This window comes from Lupinus angustifolius, chromosome LG06 (assembly GCF_001865875.1).
Source record: "Lupinus angustifolius cultivar Tanjil chromosome LG06, LupAngTanjil_v1.0, whole genome shotgun sequence".
Taxonomy (NCBI): Eukaryota; Viridiplantae; Streptophyta; class Magnoliopsida; order Fabales; family Fabaceae; genus Lupinus; species Lupinus angustifolius.
In genome coordinates this window covers 6,452,335-6,474,936 of record NC_032014.1, presented here as the reverse complement: position 1 = coordinate 6,474,936, position 22,602 = coordinate 6,452,335, and the positions used below count along the sequence as shown (strand labels likewise).

At 33.8% G+C, this 22,602-nt stretch overlaps 2 long non-coding RNA genes and 1 pseudogene across 4 annotated transcripts; 2 read left to right on the top strand and 1 right to left on the bottom strand.

The window, feature by feature from the left end:
* LOC109349350 lies at positions 1,551-3,556 on the top strand. The gene is made up of 3 exons (XR_002107960.1): positions 1,551-1,846; positions 2,711-2,781; positions 3,244-3,556. It is a non-coding gene; the product is annotated as an uncharacterized LOC109349350 (long non-coding RNA).
* Positions 4,192-5,124, bottom strand: LOC109350409 (annotated as a pseudogene).
* Positions 6,558-21,469, top strand: LOC109349347. Of its 3 annotated transcripts, XR_002107957.1 has the most exons (13): positions 7,149-8,043; positions 8,135-8,155; positions 8,283-8,429; positions 9,024-9,150; positions 9,280-9,804; positions 12,578-12,667; positions 14,275-14,350; positions 15,126-15,282; positions 15,423-15,931; positions 16,341-16,499; positions 19,669-19,719; positions 20,228-20,454; positions 20,546-21,469. It is a non-coding gene; the product is annotated as an uncharacterized LOC109349347 (long non-coding RNA). The 3 variants fall into 3 exon arrangements; XR_002107955.1 differs by lacking the exon at positions 7,149-8,043 and adding an exon at positions 6,558-7,036 and having other exon boundaries at positions 8,135-8,429; XR_002107956.1 differs by having other exon boundaries at positions 7,150-8,043; positions 8,135-8,429.

Here is a 22,602-nt window from a genome sequence, read left to right as displayed (position 1 = left end):
CCTAAAATAATCCAAATGGTATGATACTGGACGGAAAATGGGTAAATGTTGTTGGGTCTTTATTTTTTAATAAGTTAAATGTCAAATCAAATATGAAGGTAGAAATATAAGTTGGCTAGAACTAACATGAAAGAAAGGGACACCTGTGGAATAGCTCGTCTATTATTTCTCCACAGACTTAACTAATAGATGTTTAAAATTATCAGTCTATGGCTATCATTTGTGTACCGACTATTATGTCATTTTTACTTGTGGTCTTGGTCTTACTATTAAAACTGGAAGTTTATCTTGTAAATATTCATATTGAATTTGAATCACTTTGAAGTGAGTCTGATAAAGGAAGGGGGTTTTAGTTGCCCATGAAACACTGGCTTAATGCAGCAGTTTAATATGTTTCCAGTTTCCTATAGCTATATAGTCGAGAGTGTTAATGCTATTATGCATTTAATAATTTTAGTGATAAGATGATGGCAAGTTGGTAACTAGAAATTATTCCAAAGCCAGTTATTTTGCTCTTCCAAGCATAATTTTCTTTTGGCATAAAAGTAAAGTTCTAGATGCTATGCCGTGCAAAGATGATCCAATTGTGTAGGAGGTTGTGCTAAGCTCATGCCGTATTCATGCGAACTTGAGCTTAGCAAAAAGAGCAGCTGAGGAACTCTTCAGATTGGTCCCGCAAAATTCCATCTCTTATGTGCTTCTTGCCAACATGTATTTTTCTATGGGGAGATGGGCTGAAGCAAAGGTTGTTAGGGATTTAATGAGTGATAATCAGATCGGTAAGAACCCTGGTTATAGCTGCTGGGTGAGCGCAATAATGATATGCATATCAACCATTCTGGAAAATAAACAAGAAGTTGCACTGGTTGGTGTCTGATAAACTCCATCTCTGAAATCAAATCATCTCCTCGGAGATCAACCATCCTATAATATGGCTGCTGAGTGCTGAATGTACTGGTATAATTGTTACTTGTAATTGTGCACTAATTTCAGGTTGTTGTACATCCTCATTGGTGAGATTGCTGCAAGTCCATGGGTATACATGTTCTATGCTGTTATGGTTGTCCAAAGACTACTTTGATGTATGATAGGCAGGTAACATTCTACTGATATACTATGATGCTCAAGAACTTGCTGGAGAAGTCGCCAAGATGATGACTATGTTGGAATATGTATTTTCTAGCAAAATGTGGTTATATATTTTGTTTGTGTTTTCATGTCTTATGATGTTTCCTTATAAGGGGTTTTTCCCTCATGCCTTATGATTTTCTAAAGTTTTAATCTTTATGAACTATGAACTGAATCTGGACATGGGGTTTCTCCAGGAACTGCGTGTGTTTAGGTATTAGAGAAAATAGATCAAGTTTATTGTTCTGGGTGGGTTCATCATCAGTAACAAGAAATGGAAATGATTTAGGTTAGAAATATTTGAAGTCACTGCAACTGACTTTTTGTTATGTGAATCATGATCAAGTTAGAAAGTTTTGCAAAGTAGAATTAAGTTTCGATTTTGAGGCTTCGATTCTATGTCACTGTCCATGCTGTTTTCCAATCAAAAACTTTAAAATCATCATTGAAATTTCTGTGCTTAGCCTGTATTTCTGATTCAGCTTGTTAGAATTTTAATATTCCTACCCAAAAATTATCCCAAGTTATAAAAATCTATGTCAAGTTGAACAAAGGCTGAAAATTTAAGCTGGAATGATTAGTATTATTTTCACATGCCTGTGCATGGCTATGTAATGCAGATTGCAGAGCATAATAGTTCTTTCCAGGATAATTATGAGTTGTGGCTACTTTGGAGCCTCAACTGTGAAAAAGAAATGGAGTCCTAATGAAATAGATGGTGAGAGCCTGGTCTGGTGATTACTTATTTGCATATTTAATTGCCTTCAATATAGCTAGAAGTTTAAACATACAAACATGTGAAATAGATGGTGTTTTGACTTATTGTTTTGCTAGGTGGCATCCACTAGTGTTATTGTGTCATCAAATAGTTTTCATGTACAGTAGTATTATATAATTTTGCCTTCTTTCTATGGGTTCTTATATCAATCTGCTGCTTAAACTATAAGCAATTTACATGGAAATTCACCCCGACTTTAATATTGTCAACTTAATCGCAAATGAAGAGAAAGACATTCACCATACAGTTGTAAATCTCAAACTATAATTATGTTCTTTTAGTATATACATCATACATCAGTGAAAACTGAAAACACAATCATAGTACAAGAAACACCCTTTAGGATTTTGCTAGTTTCTTTGTTCTTTGATAAGCAATGCAGCTGTGATCTGTTCATAAAAGTTATGATGTATAAATTATAATTAGCAATACCTTTTAACTACAATTTTCTTCATATTTATCACTATACTTAATGTCTTGTACTCTTTTTTAATGCATCTATTATCTTGTTGTTCGGGATACCCACTTGATAATGTTAGGCATTTCTCTGATAAAGAATTGAGATTGGCCACTGACAATTACAATATGAGCAATAAGTTGGGTGAGGAGCTTTTGGAACTGTTTTCTTGGTACACCTCACAGTTCTTGTATATGTTGTAAATTTTTGGGATTAATATGCATGTTAGCCAGTCGAACCTCCCAAAATTATTCATTAGAGGAGTTTATGATAGTAGGCTGACTGATATTTATGATTTTTATTTTTATTTCTATATTTTTTTGATTCTGAGTTAAGATTGTATTCAGGATGCAGGGAATGTTTTTCTGATTTAGGTGCAGGACATGCTTCAATTTTATTAGACTTTGGCATTAAGAATGTAAATCCTTCTATCCCTTTGTATGAGATAAATTCTAAGACGAAAATTTGTTCGCCTCCACTTTACACCCCCTCCCCACACCAGGTCATATTCCTTTGGGACCACATAGGGAAAAAATGAATTAGGATAATCTTAAAGTGTATTGAGCCAAATATTCCAAAAGCTTAAGGTAGTAGGTTAAGGCACATGAATAACTTTAATATATCTCTATCCCATCCCCTTAGTACTTACGCATCAACCCTCGATACCATGTCAGGAACGGAATCATCTAAAATCTTAAACATTTAGTTGAAGGGACATATATGACTATCATATCTCTAACATAATGTCTGAAGGCTCTGCATGTGGTCTTAAGCTAAGTTGTCGCATAAGTACCCCTAAATAATACAATCACATTTTATAATTTTATGCTGATATTTATTGTTAACAAATCACTGAACACTTATGTTACACATTTGCTAGGGAACCTTAAAAAATCGGAGACAGGTAGCAGTGAAGAACCTTAAAAAATCGGAGACAGGGAGTTTGTGAATTTTTGACTGAAATTAATACTATATCACATGTTAAGCATCCAAACCTTGTTAAATTGATCAGTTGCTGTGTTGAAGGACCAAGTTGTGTATTAGTCTATGAGTATGTGGAAAATAAAAGCCTTGATCGTGCATTACTTGGGACTAAGGCTTCGTGGATTTCTCAAGGTGGAACACCAAGAGCTTCTCTTTCTCTATTATCAAAACAGAGACACACCCTTTTGTGTTCCCATACCAATGTGACTCCTCTTGCTGATGTTCCTCATCATTTCGATGTTGTGATGTGGATTTCTTAACATTCCTATAAATTTAAAGCTTCTAAATTTTTCAACTATGCCAGATAATTGAAGTTGTGATTTGTTTCTTTTATCTGGTTTGCATGAATTGGTAATATCTGTTACAAAAACAGGTTTTGGTGGAGCCTTTTGGTTGGAGTTGATTGGTGGGGTGCACCCTGAGTGCTTCTGAGGATAGTATTGGTAAGGAAGTTTTTGGTATCAAGTCCTCTTCATATTTCTGTTTTCGTCATGTATATGCTAGGGAAAGAGATAAAGGAAATATAATTTTCTGTTTCATATATGCATTCTACAAAGTTCTGCATAATATGTTGTATATGTTACTGATGTTTACTTTTCTTGTTTCACTTTTGCTGAACAGCATTATTGCAGTTTTGATTATGGGTTGAAATATACTTTTCTTGTTTCACTTTCACTTTTTCATTTTTTTTATGTAGGTGACAACTTTCAATTGGATTGGGACACAATGAGACAACTGATCCCCATTCTTGACAATCATGAGGTGAACGTTTGTGAATTTATATGGAAATTCTAATTTAACTTTAATTTGCATCTAACTTAATATAATGTTGCGGAGAAATGAATTAGGTTGATCCCTAAATAGACCAATTGGCTTCACTTCCAACATGTGGCATCATTGACTTCCTTGATTGTTTGTCTACATCGAAGTTGGCCCGACACATAAACCCTTCACTATCAATCCTTGGTATTGCCTTCATCTTTCTATTTGGATGCTCATAACACTTTAGACCGTGCCCACTATGAAACGTGTACCCTGCAATTTCATTCAACATTTTTTCATGAACTAAACCCATGACATATTGTCACATATCCGAAAATCAGGGCGCAACTGATATCATAAAATATCTAAGATTGAGTAGAGAGCTCTCAAGATTAAGTATTACTAATGAATGATATCTCAATACACACAAAATGAAATTAGAAAACCGTGATTCTAAATTATGAAATCATCAACCAAAATTATATACCAGTGGGGAATGGTGCAGATGATTCAGCACAGCTTGCTTTAACAAGGTCCAAGTTTTCAAATATAACAGTAGCTCCATCAGCTGCAATACCCCAAGAGAGCCCAACCCAACCATTAGAATCCTACATATGCATTAACACTTCAACACTATACAGATTAATAACACTATGATATATCATAAATGTATGTGTAGAGAGATTCAGTTGATAGGATCTTACAAATGCAGCAAAAACTGTTCCATTCTTGTTGTTATAGATCAAAAAACCAAAACTGACTTCAAATTCTTTGAGGACTTGATCAGCTCTGGGTATGGACCCCTATCACAAAGTGTCCTATATGCTTCAATAATAAACATTGCTTCATTGGTTCCCTTTGATAGGCCATAATGTTTGATTAGCTCGCTTAGGTTGTTCAACTGACCCATGAAACCACAGTATAGGTTATCCAAACCACAAAACAACCTCTTTGTCACATTTTTTCTAGAAGAAATATACCTCAACAGAGCATATATATAGACTAATACACACATAATTCATAATTCATGTTCGGGGCTAGTTTGTACCTTCTCTGTACTTTAAGGTTACAACATATTTGAGAAAATCTGGTTGGAATCTGGAATTTGTAGTCTAAACCCATTTTAATTACCTTAGGTTATTGCGGATTTGCGGTCAAAGCTGTCTGTTGTCATTTGAAACATAATTAATCTGCCAAACAACTTAAAGTATCCTATGTTGAGAAGAATTTTTTTATTTTCAAATGATTGCTAATGTCACAATTATAAGCTATATCCAATTCCCTCCTGCTTGAATTTTGTCTTATTGACCATTGGGCAAGCTAAGATCCAAAAAATTAAAAGCACCCATGTACTTAATATACTTATCATTAAGTTTTATTTCAAAACAATTGACTATTAGAAATTGATTTATGACTGATTTTACTGTGCAGGACAGTACATGTCCTCATATGGTCCCGATGAGGGGCCATCAAGTACAGGGTGGAGGGTGCATCACTGGGTATCTATGCAGCAGGCTGTTCTCCATCCTATATTTTTGAAACTACTTCTAGTATGTGTGGACAACCACCTACGCAAATTGCTCGAAAATCCAAAGTGGACCTTAGCTTACCACCAACAAATGACTTCAAGAACAATCAAGTAGATGGAATAACTACTGACGTGCACAAGTGATGTTAGTACACTTGCTCGAGTTGTTCTCTGCTCATGGTGGTGAAACTGCTGTATCTTTTCTTCGGGGTGTAATCCACATTTTTCTGGTTCAAATTTTGGGCTGGTGGAGAACTATCAGATTAATGTTGATCTGTAATTGTTGCTCCTACATTTTCTTCAACAAGCTGTCTATTCAGTTTCTGTATGGTATGACTCTAGTAAGGATCATATATTGAAAACAATCTGGGTTTTTCTTCCTCCTATTCCTACTAGTAAAGTAAAAGCCAATACTTGGGAGTGTGCAATACTCTCATGAATCCTTTTTAGTATGTGACATCCTATATTTTTCTTAATATTCCTTTAAATTTAAAGCTTCTCAATTTTTCAACTGTGCCAGATGATGGAAGTTTTGATTTGTTTCTTTTATCTAGTTTGCATGAATTGGTAATATATGTTACAAAAACAGGTTTTGGTGGAGCCTTTTGGTTGGAGTTTTTTGGTGGGTGCACCCAGAGGTGCTGCTCAGGATAGTATTGGTAAGGAAGTTTTTGGTATGAAGTCCTCTTAATATTTCTGTTTTCTTCAAGTATATGCTAGAGAAAGAGATAAAAGGAAATATAATTTTATGTTTCAAATATGCACTCTGCTAGAAAGTTCTGTATAATATGCTATATATTAACAGCTGATGTTTTCTTTTCTTGTTCCACTTTCGCTTGACAAAATTATTGCAGTTTTGATTGCGGATTTCCATTCTCTTCTTAGCTCTCAGCTCAGGCAACAGTAAGTCTTGTATGTTAGAGTTCTACTATTGGCTTTCATAGTTCATTTTGATTTGTTCAACTTCTTCACTGTTAACTGCAGAGGGGTCTCATTCCTTTTCTCTTAACTCTGATGAGGGTTTTTTAGTGATAGTAATTTGTAAATTTAATTGGTAAGTATGAATTGTTTGATTATATTGATATGAGTTTCAGTGAATCTGATTTTTAGAAAATCAGCTAAGGTGCACTTTTCAACCGAATTTGCACCATCCTTTTAGTGCATCTTTCATTTTGGAGAGTTATAACATAAACTTCAGTGTTAATCTGTTCATAATTGTGTTCTTGAACATGCAAGTGTCTGTCTGTGGTACTACTTTTTAGGCTTAAACATACTGGTAGATGGAAGGATGAAATGCCTATGAGGTTAGGGAGACAGTTCTGGATATGCAAGGTGGGTTGTTATTGGGAAGGAGTTGAGTCTACTTTGATACATTCTTCAGCTTTAGTGCCTGATCCTGGTAAGCATCCCTGATGAAACATTAAACAACATTGACACTGAATCAATGGCTATGAGCATGTACGACACTTGTCCTTACTATTCCTTAGATCTCAAATTTTGAAATGCAAGTTTAATCCTCTTTGTTTTTGATGTTTTATGTGATGTGTGAATTCTAAGTCATTAAATTAAATGAGAGTTGTACCTATTTTATAGTGGCTTTGTTTTTATTTTATTTTATAGTGTTTTTTACTTTTATTTTATATTGTATTTATGTTTTTTAGTGTGCAATATAATGTGGCATGTAAGCTTCCTCGTTCTAGGGGCATAGTCAAATCCGATACCAATGTTTATTTGAATGTACCTTAAAATTATTTTTGCTTCTTATAGAAACAACAAGCTGAAAATATTTCCAATATAAATCTGTTTCATGAATTTGCTTATTTATTGGTGTGCCTCGGTCATGTGACACACTTAGCATGTTGGCGACCAATGCATTTATTATGAAAGATATTTTGTTGGGCCATACTTTTTTGGTTGGGACAAGGGTGTAACACTGAGCATTAACTGCTTTCAGCAAACATTGGCCTGAACTCTGCCGAGTAACAAATGTTTCAGTTATTATTAGATGTCGCTACATAGAGAAGGTGAAGAGTATGAATGTATATATTTTGCTAAAACACATGCCAAAAACAGGAAAATCTTCACCTGAGATATTGGAAGAAGTAAAAAGGACAAAAAAGATATAAAGATAAACATTAGAAGGAAGAAATATGTAGGGAGCTTTGCCAAGCCTGAATTTTATAAGCCTTCTATTGATTGTGGTTCAAACTTCATACAATGTCATCTAAAACTAAATTGATTGTCACACGTTATGGTGAAAGAGATGTTTGCATCTATTGTCCTTGCACTCCTTAAATTCATATATTCTCACTTTAGTTATTTTTGGTTAATTACCTTTTTTGGTTCATAGTTCTAGAAAATCTTCAATGCATACCAAAATTGATGGCATCTTTTGCCAGTGTCCTGGTATTGCTCTTTCTCAGAGAAACGCTGTTTATATTTACCTATCAAATTTTCATGTTATTTCTACTTATTTATTTATTTGTTTATTTTGCAGATGCTAATTCTAAGGATTCCTGTAAGTTAAATTGACATAAGTGCTGTATTCACAAATATTCCCTCGTATTCTTGAACAACTATACCTTCCAGTGTGTTGATGCTTCTGGTGGAGAGCATTTTTCTTATATCTCATTTGCTATCAATAGTTTGCACTTCCATGTCATTGATACACCCCTGAAGCAATATTGCAAATTTAACATGGAGAACCCTTGAGCAATGTCAGGCCTTAAGGATTATGTACTAAAGCATGAAAATAATTTAAGTAATGTGTGCAACTCTTGCTTCCCCAGCCGGTAAATTCTTAATCTCAAGTCAGCTCCCAATTATTATTTAGAATCAAAATATTTTTGTTCTACAATTAGTAGATTGATTACTTTCTTGCTGTTAAGTCACATGGGAAGAGGTAATTTCTCTGTACTCTAAATATGATAATATGTCGGTATTATCCTTAGATTTCATGAGATGTGTTGATTATTACTTGAACATTAACATTCCATGTTCACTACTCTTTGTACATGGCAAAGTGATGCGCTGCAGTTTTCAGCACGTTTATAAGGTGTCATAGGCGGTTAGTAGCATAATACAAATGTGTATAGTGATCTAGGAAATTGTCTAGCAATGATGTCTATTTGCATGTTAAAGATAACATGTTACTATTAATTGATTCCATTTGAAATGTTGATTTGAAACATTGCATACAAATCGTGGAGGAAAAATGTATCACATATAGGAATGTGAAAAATTAGTTTGTATAAGGTATAAACTTCTCAAAATATTTCCTATCTTGGTACGTCACACGCTTCATTAAAAAAGTGCCTTGAGAATTGAGATCTGTAAGTCATATCACTGATAGCTTTGGTTTTATTTTACATCTTCTGAACCTACAGTAGGGAACAACTCAGAGTGGAGTAGCTTCCTGCACTGAAAATTGTCAACACACCAAACTGGTGATGGAAGTAGTTATAGAAATGAGTAATATAAGAAGGGAAAATGCTTCATGTGTCAGTGAATATGGTAATAAAACAGAGGTTCCTGAACAAGTCCTTTGAATTATGTTTCTATTCTGTTTTGTTTTTCTTTAGATTTTATATGTCTGCTTATTAATCGGATAATATTAATGATAATATTAATGTTTAATATCAGGTTTTGTATTTCAAGGACTTCTCACCTTGTATGATCTCCTGATCATGTATGAAAGAGTGCTGACTGGAAAAGATATAGTATGAATTTAGTTTGCATTACTTGAATATCATGCAATGAACAAATACTATTTTTGCTTTATCCAAGAGTGTTAAACAATATCCAGTATTCTTCATCAGAGACAATATTTTCATACTTTCCTTGAGATATATACCCTAATTTTCTTCATAGAACCATATACAATTCTATATTTTACTTAAATACATATGTTAGACAAACTATATACATATTCCCAACATGAATATAAGTATGAACATCTCTGCATTGTGTAAATATGGTAATGCATATCTATTAAAATTTATTATTTTTATGAGATATATTTCCTTGACATGTTGGTACGGCTGGGATCTAACACCAAGGAGAATGTCTCAACTTGAGAGAAATCTTGTCAAAAAAGCTGTCAAAATTTCTTTGGACTACTCTAAGGAAAAGAATTCAGGGCTCTTTTTATGTTCTTGTGCCATTCAGGTAATTCAAGTAAATTCATCTCTTGCATTCTTTCTGATATGTGCATCTGGTTAAGATTAAAATATAAATACACATTTGCATTGAAATGATTAGAAGATAAATGACTGCCATATTATAATAAAATTCTTACATCATTAGGTAAATGCCATTAAGCTCTTTTGATAAAATTATTGAGTCAAGGATTGAAATAACATATGAATGGAGAGGATTAAATATTTTTTTACATTGTCATCAGCTCTATTTTTTGTGTGTTTATTTGGGAAGTTTTTATTTTCAATTAACTATGAAACATGGAAAAAAATTATATTGAAGCATCATTCAAGTTAAGAAGACTTCAGGTACATGTGCCACTATATATGTGTGAATTTATCAAATAGTATTTATATATAAAAAAGTAATATATTTTGGTATCTCGCCCAAATGAATGAAAAATATGAGCTTTATCAAAATAGTATTTATATATAAAAAAATAATATATTTTGGTACCTCGTGCATATGGATAAAAAAAGTATTATTTTTTGTGGGGAAAAATATATTTAGAAATTTGTGTTTAAATTTAAATATAACCTACTTATTTTATGCTTTGAAAATTATGTTATTGTACAATATAATGTAATATGTGTAGGTGGTATATTTTTTCTTTGTTCATTAATAATTAATTTAAATTTCACACATCTCATTTTCTTATAGTTTAGGAGAATTTGTAGGTTAATTATATTGAAAAATATATCAATGTTCTTTTGGTTGTTTTTAAGTGTTGAGCCTAGAAAACTCAAAATTAAGTTTCTATTTCCAATACAAATTCTTTAATAAAAAGGTAAAAATAAATATGATACACTCAATTTTTTCAAACTTACAAAATTTTAGATATTCGAAAATTTATTTTTATTGAAAAATGTACTGTGGTTATTTGAAAACACTTATGTTCTAATTAATCTTAAAATTAGTCAAATATTGCATTACTTAATTTTAAAAAATATATTAGGGATGTGATTAATTGATAATTAAAATATAATTTAAAACTAGAAGTTTAAAAATTAGAGGAAACTTGTCACTAATGAGTTGAACATATTTATAAAAATCAGTTGTCAAAGTATTGGTAAATGGAAAAAAAGTTTATAATTAACTTAGATTTTATTGGAAGTTTTTGTAAGTACCAATTAATTTGTTTATTCACTTTCAAGACTCAATTTTCTAATTTTAATTTTATTCAAACGTTTTCTGTAAATATATATTATTAATAAGTTGATTATTAAAAACGGGAAAATTCAAAAGTACTGAAAGAAGAAGAAATTAATTTGAATAAAAGTGTCACGTGGAATACAAAAAATAATAATAAAGGAATATAAAATACGTATTATTAGAAATAATTTTTTTAAAGAACAAGGCCCATTAAGCATATTTGATTTACAACAGTGCATAGGTCGGTGTTTGATTGTTATATAAAGACATCTTTATTCGACATTGTTACATAAGTTGTTCTACAAACATGACTGCATGAGAAATAGGAGCGCGAGAGAGGGACAGAGAGAGAAAGCGAGGCAGAGAGACAGATAGAGCGACACAGAGAGAGTGATAGAATTTCATTCGCGTTTTCTTCTAATTTTCTCAATTCTCAGTCTCCTGCAAGAATCATGTCTCTCGTTTCTCTCAGTTTTCTGTCTTCTGCATCAAATCCTCAAATCTTGACGCAATTTCTTACTCTGTCATAGTCACATTATTTTTCCTGAAATTATTTATGTTGCTTAAGCTAATAATCAAACATGAAAAAGAGAATGAGAGGTGGTGCTTCCAACCCTTTTATCACTGCCACATCTATCTCTTTTCTCATTCTTAATTTTCAATCTTTTGCATGAATTCCTATAAATCTTGAGGTGATTTCTTAGAATCTGATAACGTTGTGGTTTTCTTGAACTTCATCTGATAAAGAAAGGTGAGAAAGTGATGAAATTTCATTTCTTTCTTTTCCAGTACCACCCCTTTCCTACCCTTAACCAGTACCACACCTTTCCTACTCTTAACCAGTACCACCCCTTTCTTACTTTTCTTTAATTTTCTTGAACTTGTTAGTATCTGATAAAGAAATGTGAGAAATAGATGAAATTTGATTTATTCTGTGGCTTTCCAATCCTTTATCAGTGCCACATCTTTCTTTCTTTTCTCTACTTTTTTAATATTTGAGTTCTTGTTTTTTACCATGTTCCTTCTGTTGGTTTTTTGCAACGAATGAAGAAACATACAAATAACATAATCAAGAAAGATTGATAAATAATGAGTTATTTTTTGAGTGCCCTTTCCGACCCTTTATAATTGGTACACATAATGAATGAGATTAGTATGTTTGACTCATGTTGCCTACAATCTGGAATATAGATGAGTTAAACCCTAATTGGTTGATGGTCCTAAATGAAACTGCAACATGGATTCTTTATTCATAATGGATGGATGGTTGGATCGAAATTATTTACTTGTAGTATGAATTCTTTATTCATAATATAAAAATAGATGGTATGCTTTTATGATTTCATTGAAGGATCTTGATCAATCTAAATTTAAGTGGCTATAGAAACCCTGGTGGTTGTTTTGGACTGCGAGAATGAACCTTGCTGGCAAGGTGAATGCTTACTTCATAATATGATACTGGATGATATGTTTGACACTAGTTGCCTATGGTGTTATGTTTTCCAAGCATGGACACTCCAATGATTTTCCTTGTTCATGAATGATGAAGGGTTTGGAACTAATAATGGTCCATATATCTTAATGAATGAAGTCCAGGTTAGTGCTGGATTGATGTTTGACAAAGAAATAGAAGCAAAAGAAGAATCAACTTAAAGACAATCTTCTCTACAAGCAATTATAGGTATGTATAAGACCTATGAAAAAATTAGTATCTGTTCATTTGACCTTAATTGCCTACAAATTTAAATTAATTTGAGACCCTTATAATTGGCTGGCAGATGCAATGTATTTACTAATATGTAAGAAATATGCAATGTATTTTACTATAATTATGGGAAAATATGGTAGATATGGTTGGAAAGGCTGTTATTGCAGTTGTGCACTGCACTTCTGGCTTTACTCAAAACTACGGAGGTTTGTCTTCTTTTAATTTGAATAGTTCTGTTACTTGCATTTCCTGATTTTCAAATCTGCTATAGCATTGATGAATAGTTGAAAAGTTTGTGGCTATGTTACAAGAACAAGTGAAACAAGGATTTGATGGTGAGTGGAAAGATGAATTTTAGTTTTACCTCTGTTATGTTTTCAGTGGAACTTCTATTCATCTTACACATGATATTTCCCAATATGCACAGTGACTGGTTTTCCCTTTTCTCTTTACAGATGATTTGTAGTTTTACCTATGTTATGTTTTAAGTTCTTTTGTTTTGTTGACCATATTGTTGCTTCTGTTGATTTTTGCATAGGATGAAGAAACACAAATAGTATAATCAAGAAAGATTGCTAAATAATTTGATTTATTTTTTGAGTGCCCTTTCCGATCCTTTATAATTGGTACATATAAGAAAAGAGATTCGTATGTTTGACCCTTGCTGCCTACAATATGGAATATGGATGAGTTAAACCCTAATTGGTTGATGCTCCTAAATGACATTTTAACATGAATTCTTTATTCACAATGGATGGATTGTTGGATCGAAGTTATATACCGGTTTATGAATTCTTTATTCATAATATGAAAATGGATGATATGCTTTCATGATCTCATTCAAGGACATTTAATCTTGATGAATCTAAATTTAAGTGGCTATAGAAACCCTGGTGGTTGTTTTGATTTGTGAGGATGAACATTGCTTGCAAGATGAATGCTTAATTCGTAATATGATGTTGGATGATACGTTCGACAACAATTGTCTATGATTTTGAATTCAGATGCGACCCTAATTTGCAAAATGATCCGAAATGGAATTACAATTTAAATTCTTTATTTGTAATGTAAATTTTGGATTGTGTTTTTTTAGCTTTCATAACCCTAGTGGTTCGATTGTGAGGATGAGTATTGCGTGCAAGATGAATGACTACGAGGATGAATCTTGTTGGTATGGTACATTTGGCGCTAGTTGCCTAAAATTTTGAATTCAGATGGACCCTAATTTGAAAATTTACCGAAAATCCAATTACAATTTAAATCCTCAATTCATAGTGTAAAATTGGGATATACTTGAGTGATCGGTGGCCTTCGATGCAATTGTAGTATGAATGCTTGGTTCATAATATGAATTGGGATCCTGTGCTTGGGGCCATTACATCCCAAAATACAATTCTAATTTGGGTTCTTTATTAACTATGGAAAAAGAGATGGTACAATTGTGTCAAGATGACCCTAAATGCAAAGTGCACTACAAATATGATATATAATTTCTAAACTGTTTGTATGAGCCTTGAATATGCTAAATGCATCTGCAATACAAAACTTCTGCTCTATAATTCTCATCTTAAAACTTTCAGGTTTGATACTACACTGGATGATGCAGTTCCAACAATCATCCCGAAGACGTATGTGAAGGCCCTTACAGCTCTTAAGGTAATATTGGAATGATATGCCAATAACACCCTTGACCATTCCTTTTTCATGTATTCATATGCTATGACTCTATGGGTAGAACCCTTTTATGGATCGCTCGAGGTCCTTGTTATAGAGGGTTGGACTAGTCCACAAGAACATTACTCCAGAAAAGATATTTGTGCAGAGAAAATTCCATAATTTGGTTTTTTATACAGCACCACAACCTTAAACAATCTTCAAGCAAATGAAACTTGAAAATTGTTATATTAATAAATATTAACTCTTTATTCATAACACTGCATGCATTGCTGATGTTCCTCATCGTTTCGATGTTGTGGTGTGGATTTCCAAGGTTTCAGTGATCTATGGTTTCACTGCTTTGACCACTGTTCTTACTGTTAACTACTTCGGTAGGTTTATCACCAACCTAAGGTTTCAAACATATAAGCCATGGGGCACTCACCTCACTGCTTCTGTTTGTTTATCTCTTGCTGCAAAAATGGAAGAGACCCATGTTCCACTTCTTTTACACCTCCAAGTATGTTCTTCTTTTTAATTAAGGTTTTGGCAGTGGTTGATCCATGGATATGACAGGAAGGAACAAATCAAATTGTTCTATTTTGTAGTCCTTTGTCTTGTTTTAATTATATGTTAGAAACCATCAAACACAAAAGGAAACTCATATTCTACTAGATTTAGTCATGTTAAACATGTCTATCAAACATTAATGAAGTGCGGGAACAAGTGAACTAGTGTTACAAACTCATACTGAAACTATTACTTTGCCATGAAGGCGTTCATAATCTTGGGCAGAAGCGCAAATGCTTATCTGGACCAACTAACTCTGGTGGTGGTGTCATGGATGCATCGTTCAGTTATGACAACTCAAATGATTCATGGACTTGTGGCATCATCAGTCTCATTTGAGCTAGTGTTTAAGAGGAGCAAAGGTCAGGACCACTGGACCCGAACATGCTAATTGCTCGGGTTTCTTTTGATGTTCTGAATAGTCCTAGTTGATAAGTTATCTTATATTACTTCCAACATTTTAAGTGTTATACTACTAAGATGAAATGTATTATATTCTTAGTTTCATTATAAAAGTTCCATACCTTGCTGGCCAAGCATTTGGAAATCAACGAAGCAAAGAAACTCCACTCCTTCTCCACTTTGTTGTGTGAGTGGAACAAGGATTTGATGGTGAGTGGAGAGATGAATTGTAGTTTTATCTCTGTTATGTTTTCAGGGGAACTTCTATTCATCTCACACATGATATTTCCCAATATGCACAGTGACAGGTTTTCCTTTGTTTCTTTAAAGATGAACAAAGATGGGTAAAATGTCTATACTCTTTAGTGACACAGTAGATAGATATAGATTGAGGAGATATTCGTAGTTTCTTCCATCAAAGCATATTATTGCGTCACTGGAATGTTTGAAGATTGAAGAGACCCCTAGATGGGCAGTGGGAGTTGACAGTTGACAGTAACTGGAATGAGCCTGCATTATTTTGTTCAGTCTTCACTTCTGTCCTCAAATCTCACCTGTTATATACACTCCATAGTTTCCCTTACTTTTCTTGTTGGCAGAAATCTCATGGTGAGCCTCCCCATGAACTTATATATATAAATACAATTCTATGAATTAAGATGCTATGCTTGGGGCCATTTTGTCCCAAAATACAATTCTAATATGGATTCTTTATTAACTATGCAAAAAGAGATGGAATAGTTGTGTCTGATGACCCTATATAAATTCTAAATTGTTTGTATGAACCTCGAATATGTGAAATGCAACTGCAATATGAAGGGGCATGTCAAGGCTCTTGCAGCTCTTGAAGTAATTTTGAAATGATACTTCCAATTCAGCAACACACTTGACCATTCCTTTTTCATGTATTCATATACTATGACTCTGTGGATAGAACCTTTTTATGTTATGCAATGCAACAATGAAAACTTGAAGCTGTACCTAAAGCCAATGTTACTGTTATGTTATCCAAGCGTAGATAGTCCAATGATTTTTCATCCCATCCGTATCCATGAACGATAGAGGGTTTGGAACTGATAATGGTCCATATACCTTGATGAATGAATGCTGTTTGACAAAGAAGTAGAAGCAAAACAATAATCAGCTGAAAGACAATCTTCTCTACAAGCAATTATAGGTATGTATATTTGACCTTAATTGCCTACAAATTTAAATTCATTTGAGACCCTTCTTATGAATTATTGATTCAATCTAAAATTGGGATGGTATGCTTGAGCTTTTGGTCTCCTTTAATGGAATTGTAGTATGAAATTTGGATGATATGCTTTGGGGGACTATGATGTCCCTAAATACTATAGCTATATGGATTATGTATTCATGATGTAAAAGTAGACGGAGCTGATTGTCCCCCGAGAACCTAAATGCAAATTGCAGTTTGCATTCTTTGTTCATTATATTATATAAATTATAAATTTAAATTCTTGATGGAATGTTTGAGGCTGCTCAATATGCAATTGTTTCATAATCTAGAAATTAGATACACGCTGGTCCCTGAATGCACTATGAGTTCTTTGTTCATAATATAAAAATTGATGGTATGTGCCTTGATAACCCTAACAACAAATGTCAAATGTCAAATGCAATATTAATTCTTGATTCATAATGTAAATCTAGGATGAACATGGTCAATAAATGCAAATTTCTTCATTCATAATGTAAATTTTTGCCTTGTTAACTTAAAGGCAATGCAGAATGAATCTGTTCATGATCTAAATTCTGGATGGGAGCATGTTTGAGCTTTGATGTCCTTAAATGCCACTGCATTATAAAATATATTTTTATAATGTAATATTTTGAGTCTATATGACCTTAAACACATTTGTAATATGGCCTCCTCTAGTTTCTGAATGACAACCGAAGTGTGAACTATTTATCTATAATGTAACATCTGGATGGTATTTTAAGTCTTTATGGGACCTTTAATGCCACTGCAGTTTTGATTGCGGATTTCCATTCACTTCCTAGTTCTCAGCATAGGCAACAGTAAGTCTTGTATGTTAGAGTTCAACTATCACTTTTTCTGTTAATTATTGGCTTTCATAGTTCATTTTGATTTGTTCAACTTCTTCACTGTTAACTGCAGAGGGGTCTCATTCCTTTTCTCTTAACTCCGATGAAACTCAGATGGAACATGTTTAACTAGGAGAGTTCTGGCATGAATTTTGTCTCTCACAAAGAAGAGATCAAGCTCTATGTGTTTGGTTCTGTTGTGAAGAACAGGATTATGTGCCATAGCTACTGTACTTAGGTTATCACACAAAATCGGAGGAGTTTGATGAGGAATTTTGAGTTTTGAAAGAAGGGACTGAACCCAAATCATATCCTGAGCAGCTAGGGCAAGACTCTTGTATTCAGCCTCTGTATTGGATCTGGACACAGTTGTTGCTTCTTTGACCACCATGTTATGACATTAGGACCCATAAAAAGGCAAGCCCCTGAGATGGACTTCCTATCATCAGGATCAATGGCCCAATCTACATCACATAGGCAAGTAAGAGCAATAGGAACAGAGGAAACAGTAGATGTTATCTTGAGATGAAGACCATAGGTAATTGTCGCTTTGAGATACCTAAGTATTCTTTTGACTGCCACCCAATGCTAATCCAATGGATTACTCATGTATTGGCAAACTTTGTTGACATTAAAAGCTAAATCAGGTCTACTAATAGTTGCATACTGAAGAGCACCAACAACTGACCTAAACAGTGAGGGATTTTCAAAGATTTTTGTTCCAGTTTTAGAAAGCTTGCAAGTATTAGACATAGGATTAATACTAGGCTTGACACCGTCCATATTAGTTTTTATAAGCAAATCTTTGGCATACTTACTTTGAGAGAGAAAAAGAGAGCCATCTGAAAGATGTTTGACCTCAATACCTAGAAAGTAATTCAGCTTTCCTAGATTTTTTAGAGCAAAACTAGAACTGAGTTTGTTGATTAAGTGAGAAACTTCTGAGCTAGATGATCCAGTGATGATGATATCATCTACATATTCTAGAACGAATATTTGTTGAGACCTAGAGATGAACAAGGAGTTATCACAGCTACTAATTGTAAATCCTAGTTGCACAAGAGTTGCTTTGAGTTTCTCAAACCACTGCCTAGGAGCTTGTTTGAGTACATATAAGGCTTTATGCAACTTGCATACAGTGGTTTTCTCTCCAACATGAAAACCAGCAGGTTGAGTCATAAAACTTCTTCATTCAACACTCCATTTTGAAAAGCATTGTTTATATTTAGTTGTTGTATAACCCAACCATAGGTGACTGCCAATGTGAGCACAATTTTAATAGTAACAGGTTTGATCACATGTGAAAAAGTTTCATCGTTATCAATCCCTTGTTGTTGATGATACCCCTTAGTAACCAACCTGGCTTTATATCTGTTTACTGAGCCATCAGAGTTTTCTTTGACTCTGGAAACCCACTTACACCCAATTGCCTTCTTATGAGGAGGAAGAGGAACTAGGGACCAAGTTCCTAACTTAAGAAGAGCATCATATTCTTCTTGCATGGAATTTTTCCAAATGGGACTAAGAAGGGCTTCTTTTGTAGTAGCAGGTTCTGTATGAGCAAGAAACAAACTGGCTAGACTAGGCAAAAGAGACGTATGAATACTTGACTTTGCTAATGAAACTTTTATATCCAGTTCCCCCCTGCTTGAATTTTGTCCTATTGACCCCGGGGCAAGCTAAGATCCATAAAATTAAAAGCACCCATATACTTAATATACTTACGGTTAAGTTTCATCTCAAAACAGTTGACTATTAGAAAATTAGACCAACATGTATTTCAACAATTCTCGAGAATGTGAGGTAGGCGGTAGAACTTACTTTGCAGCATGCCCCTTTCACTGAAGGTTGCCGCATCAGGTGAAGACTAAAGGACACCTTTTTGGCCCTTTACTACCAGAGGGAAGTTCAATTTTTGTTCAGATTCTATGTTAAAGTTCTTTGACAAAACCAAACGGCTATGAAAGGAGTAATATCTGTTGCAATATAATCAAAACCAAATTGCATGAATTGGTAACATCTGTTACAAAAACAGGTTTTGGTGGAGCCTTTTGGTTGGAGTTGATTGGTGGGGTGCACCCAGAGTGCTGCTGAGGGTAGTATTGGTGAGGAATTTTTTGGTATCAAGTCCTCTTTTCTTCAAGTGTATGCCAGAGAAAGAGATAAAGGAAATATAATTTTCTGTTTCATATATGTACTCTGCTAGAAAGTTCTGCATAATAGGCTGTATATTAACAACTGATGTTTTCTTTTATTTTTTCATTTTTGCTTAACAGCATTATTGCAGTTTTGATTGTGGATTTCCATTCACTCTCAGCACAGGAACAGTAAGTCTTGTATGTTAATGATCAACTATCACCTTTTCTCTTACATGTCATTGGCTTTCATAGTTCACTCTGGTTTGTTCAACTTCTACGGGTGCCATTCCTTTTCTGTTAAGTGTGACGAGAGTACATTGTTTCATATTAAGTGGTTGGTGGAATGTCTATAACATTGGAATCTTGGATCCATAAGCAAATGCTTGCTATTGACCATTTTATGTAATCTTACATATATTATTAGGCATAAGCAATGTGTCTGTTAATTCTCCTTACTGAATAATTTGTGGCTGATAGAAACTTAATTTGGTATTGTGACATTTGAGGTCAGTTCAATACCACAAACTGACATGATTTTGAATTGTTTGATTATATTGATATGGATTTCTGTGTAAATCTGATTTTTTCGATAATCTGCTAAGGTCTACTTTTCACCCAAATTTCCATCGACCTTTTAATGCATCTTTCATATGGGAGAATTATAATATAACCTTCGGTGTTAATTGTTCTTGGACAGGCAAGTGTCTGTCTGTGGTACTGCTTTTTAGGCTTAAATGTACTGGGAGATGGAAGGATGAAATGCCCAAGAGGTCAGGGATATGATTTTGGATATGCAAGGGAAAGTCTACTTTGATAAATTCTTCAGCTTTTAGTGCCTGAGCCTGGCAAGCATCCTTGCTGAAACATTAAACAGCCTTGACTTTGAATCAATGGCTATGAACTGCACTTGTCCTTACTATTCAGGTCTGCTTTTGTTACAGTTTGACAAGTGGCATTACTTATTTTGTTTAGTAAAATAAAGAAATGCAATTTAATTTTGTTTCAAATTATGCAGGCGTCAGTTCTTGATCTGGCTTCACATTTTATTGCACGTTTTGCAGCGTTATGCAAATTTCTCCGCACATTGGCAACCCATACTGTGAATTCAGGCACTAAAATTCAGGATTGTTCATTGCCAGTTTTAGTTGAGTACAAAATGGCTGAGAAGTTAGTTATGCATGTGAAAGCTGATATATTGCAGGGTGATGCAATGGGTGATTTGCTTCAGAAGAATAGTGATTTGCTTCTAATAGCTCAGTGGTACTTATGAATTGCCTGCAGTTGTTTGAAAATGTAGTGAATGAGTTCTTTGATGAGGTTACTAGAGGAAGGAGTAGGTTATTAGCTCTATGCCAACAACACTATCAATAAGTATTACTTTCCTTTCAAAAAATATATATTCTTTTAGGATATATAATACATGCCATCATAACCATTCTGTTTTAGTGGTACACCCACCAAATTATTTTATAATGTTACACAATGTATAACCTATGAGTTGTGTCTCCTAGTATAGTGAATTCTGATTGTGTTCTGTCATGCATCAGACAAGCAGCATGAATTGATTTATGCTGTTTTAAAACTTTACAAATAAATTCAAAACATATTTCTTTGGGTCTTGCTAAGGCATTTGTTATGCTGAATTGTAGCACAAACTTGTTATCAGCATGATAATAATATAACCAGTAACTATTCTATCTTCAAGTAAAAACGAAAATAATCAAACTTGTCTCTTTTCTGCAATGTAAGCTGCAGAAATGGCAAAAGCCAATAAAACAAAACCACAACAGACTATTGGGTTACCAGTCCTTCCCGAAGCACTGCAACCACAATGGGCCAGTGCACACTTGCCTGTACTACTATTCTGTTCATCCAAAAAATAATAACAATGTACTGATCCATTCTTTTGAATTGTGATTTAGTTTCATTTGGTATCAATGCTGATCTACTTTAGAAGCATGGATGTTAATTGTCATAGAACATGATCAACTATCCTATCCTGAATGCTTCCATGCTTTAACAGTTAGTATTATCTGTTGGTTTATTTTGCACATCAAAACTAAAATGAAGACACTGTTTTCCAAGAGGTCAAATTGGTAACACATGCTCTAGGTGAAGCACCCAAATAGCTTGGATAGAAGGGGCCATTGCCAAGATTAGTAATACAATTGATGAAGCATCCAACCTAGCTCTATTTGACATTTATGACTATTAGCATTAATACAGGAACATTTCCTAGAACACCAGCAGGTAGGCTTTATTGGGTATTGTCATTTTCCTTCACATGTTATGCCAATTTGTGCTTTTCTGCTGTTTCTTTTAATGGACACAACTTCCCTGCTATTCAGCTATTCATGGGTTGCAAATAGAACTACTGCCTAATGCTCCAGCTCCTGGAAAATAGAGGATATGGGAATACCCCCTCCTACATGCAACTCATCTTAAATGTGTCACACTTTAAGCTTAAATATTTCTTGTAATATCTTATTCTTAAAAGGGAGCTACTCATTATTTGAACTCATGACCTTAGAGACTTATAATTATAGATCTCACTAAGTCGTTACCACTAATACATCCCTTGAGACTGATTTCGGATATCGGAGAAAAATAGGGAATAAGACACCTATTGAAAGAAATCTTAAAATAAATATAGACATAATGAGTTCATCAATTGTTTGATACTATGTTTGGAGCTTTGATTAGATTCAATATTTAACAAAGAATACTTCTTACTTAATATGCATGGTCCTATGATTAAGAACTTCACTGGGAGCCATTGCCAAAGTGATATTGTCACACAAAGCCAAAGGAGCTTGATAGGGAAAATTTAGTTCATAATAAAGTTAGGATTTAACTCATCATTTCTTAAGATGTTAGGGCCATACTCTAATATTTGGCTTCAATGCTTGTTTTGGAGTATCTGTTGTTTCTTGGATCTTCTATTTACAATGTCAGAATCGATAAATAAGCAAACACTTGAGATGGACCTTTTGTCATTATCGATTGATGCCTAACCAAAATCATTAAGGTTGTGAGAGTTAGGAGAGTGGAAGAGGTTGTAGGCTTTAAGGT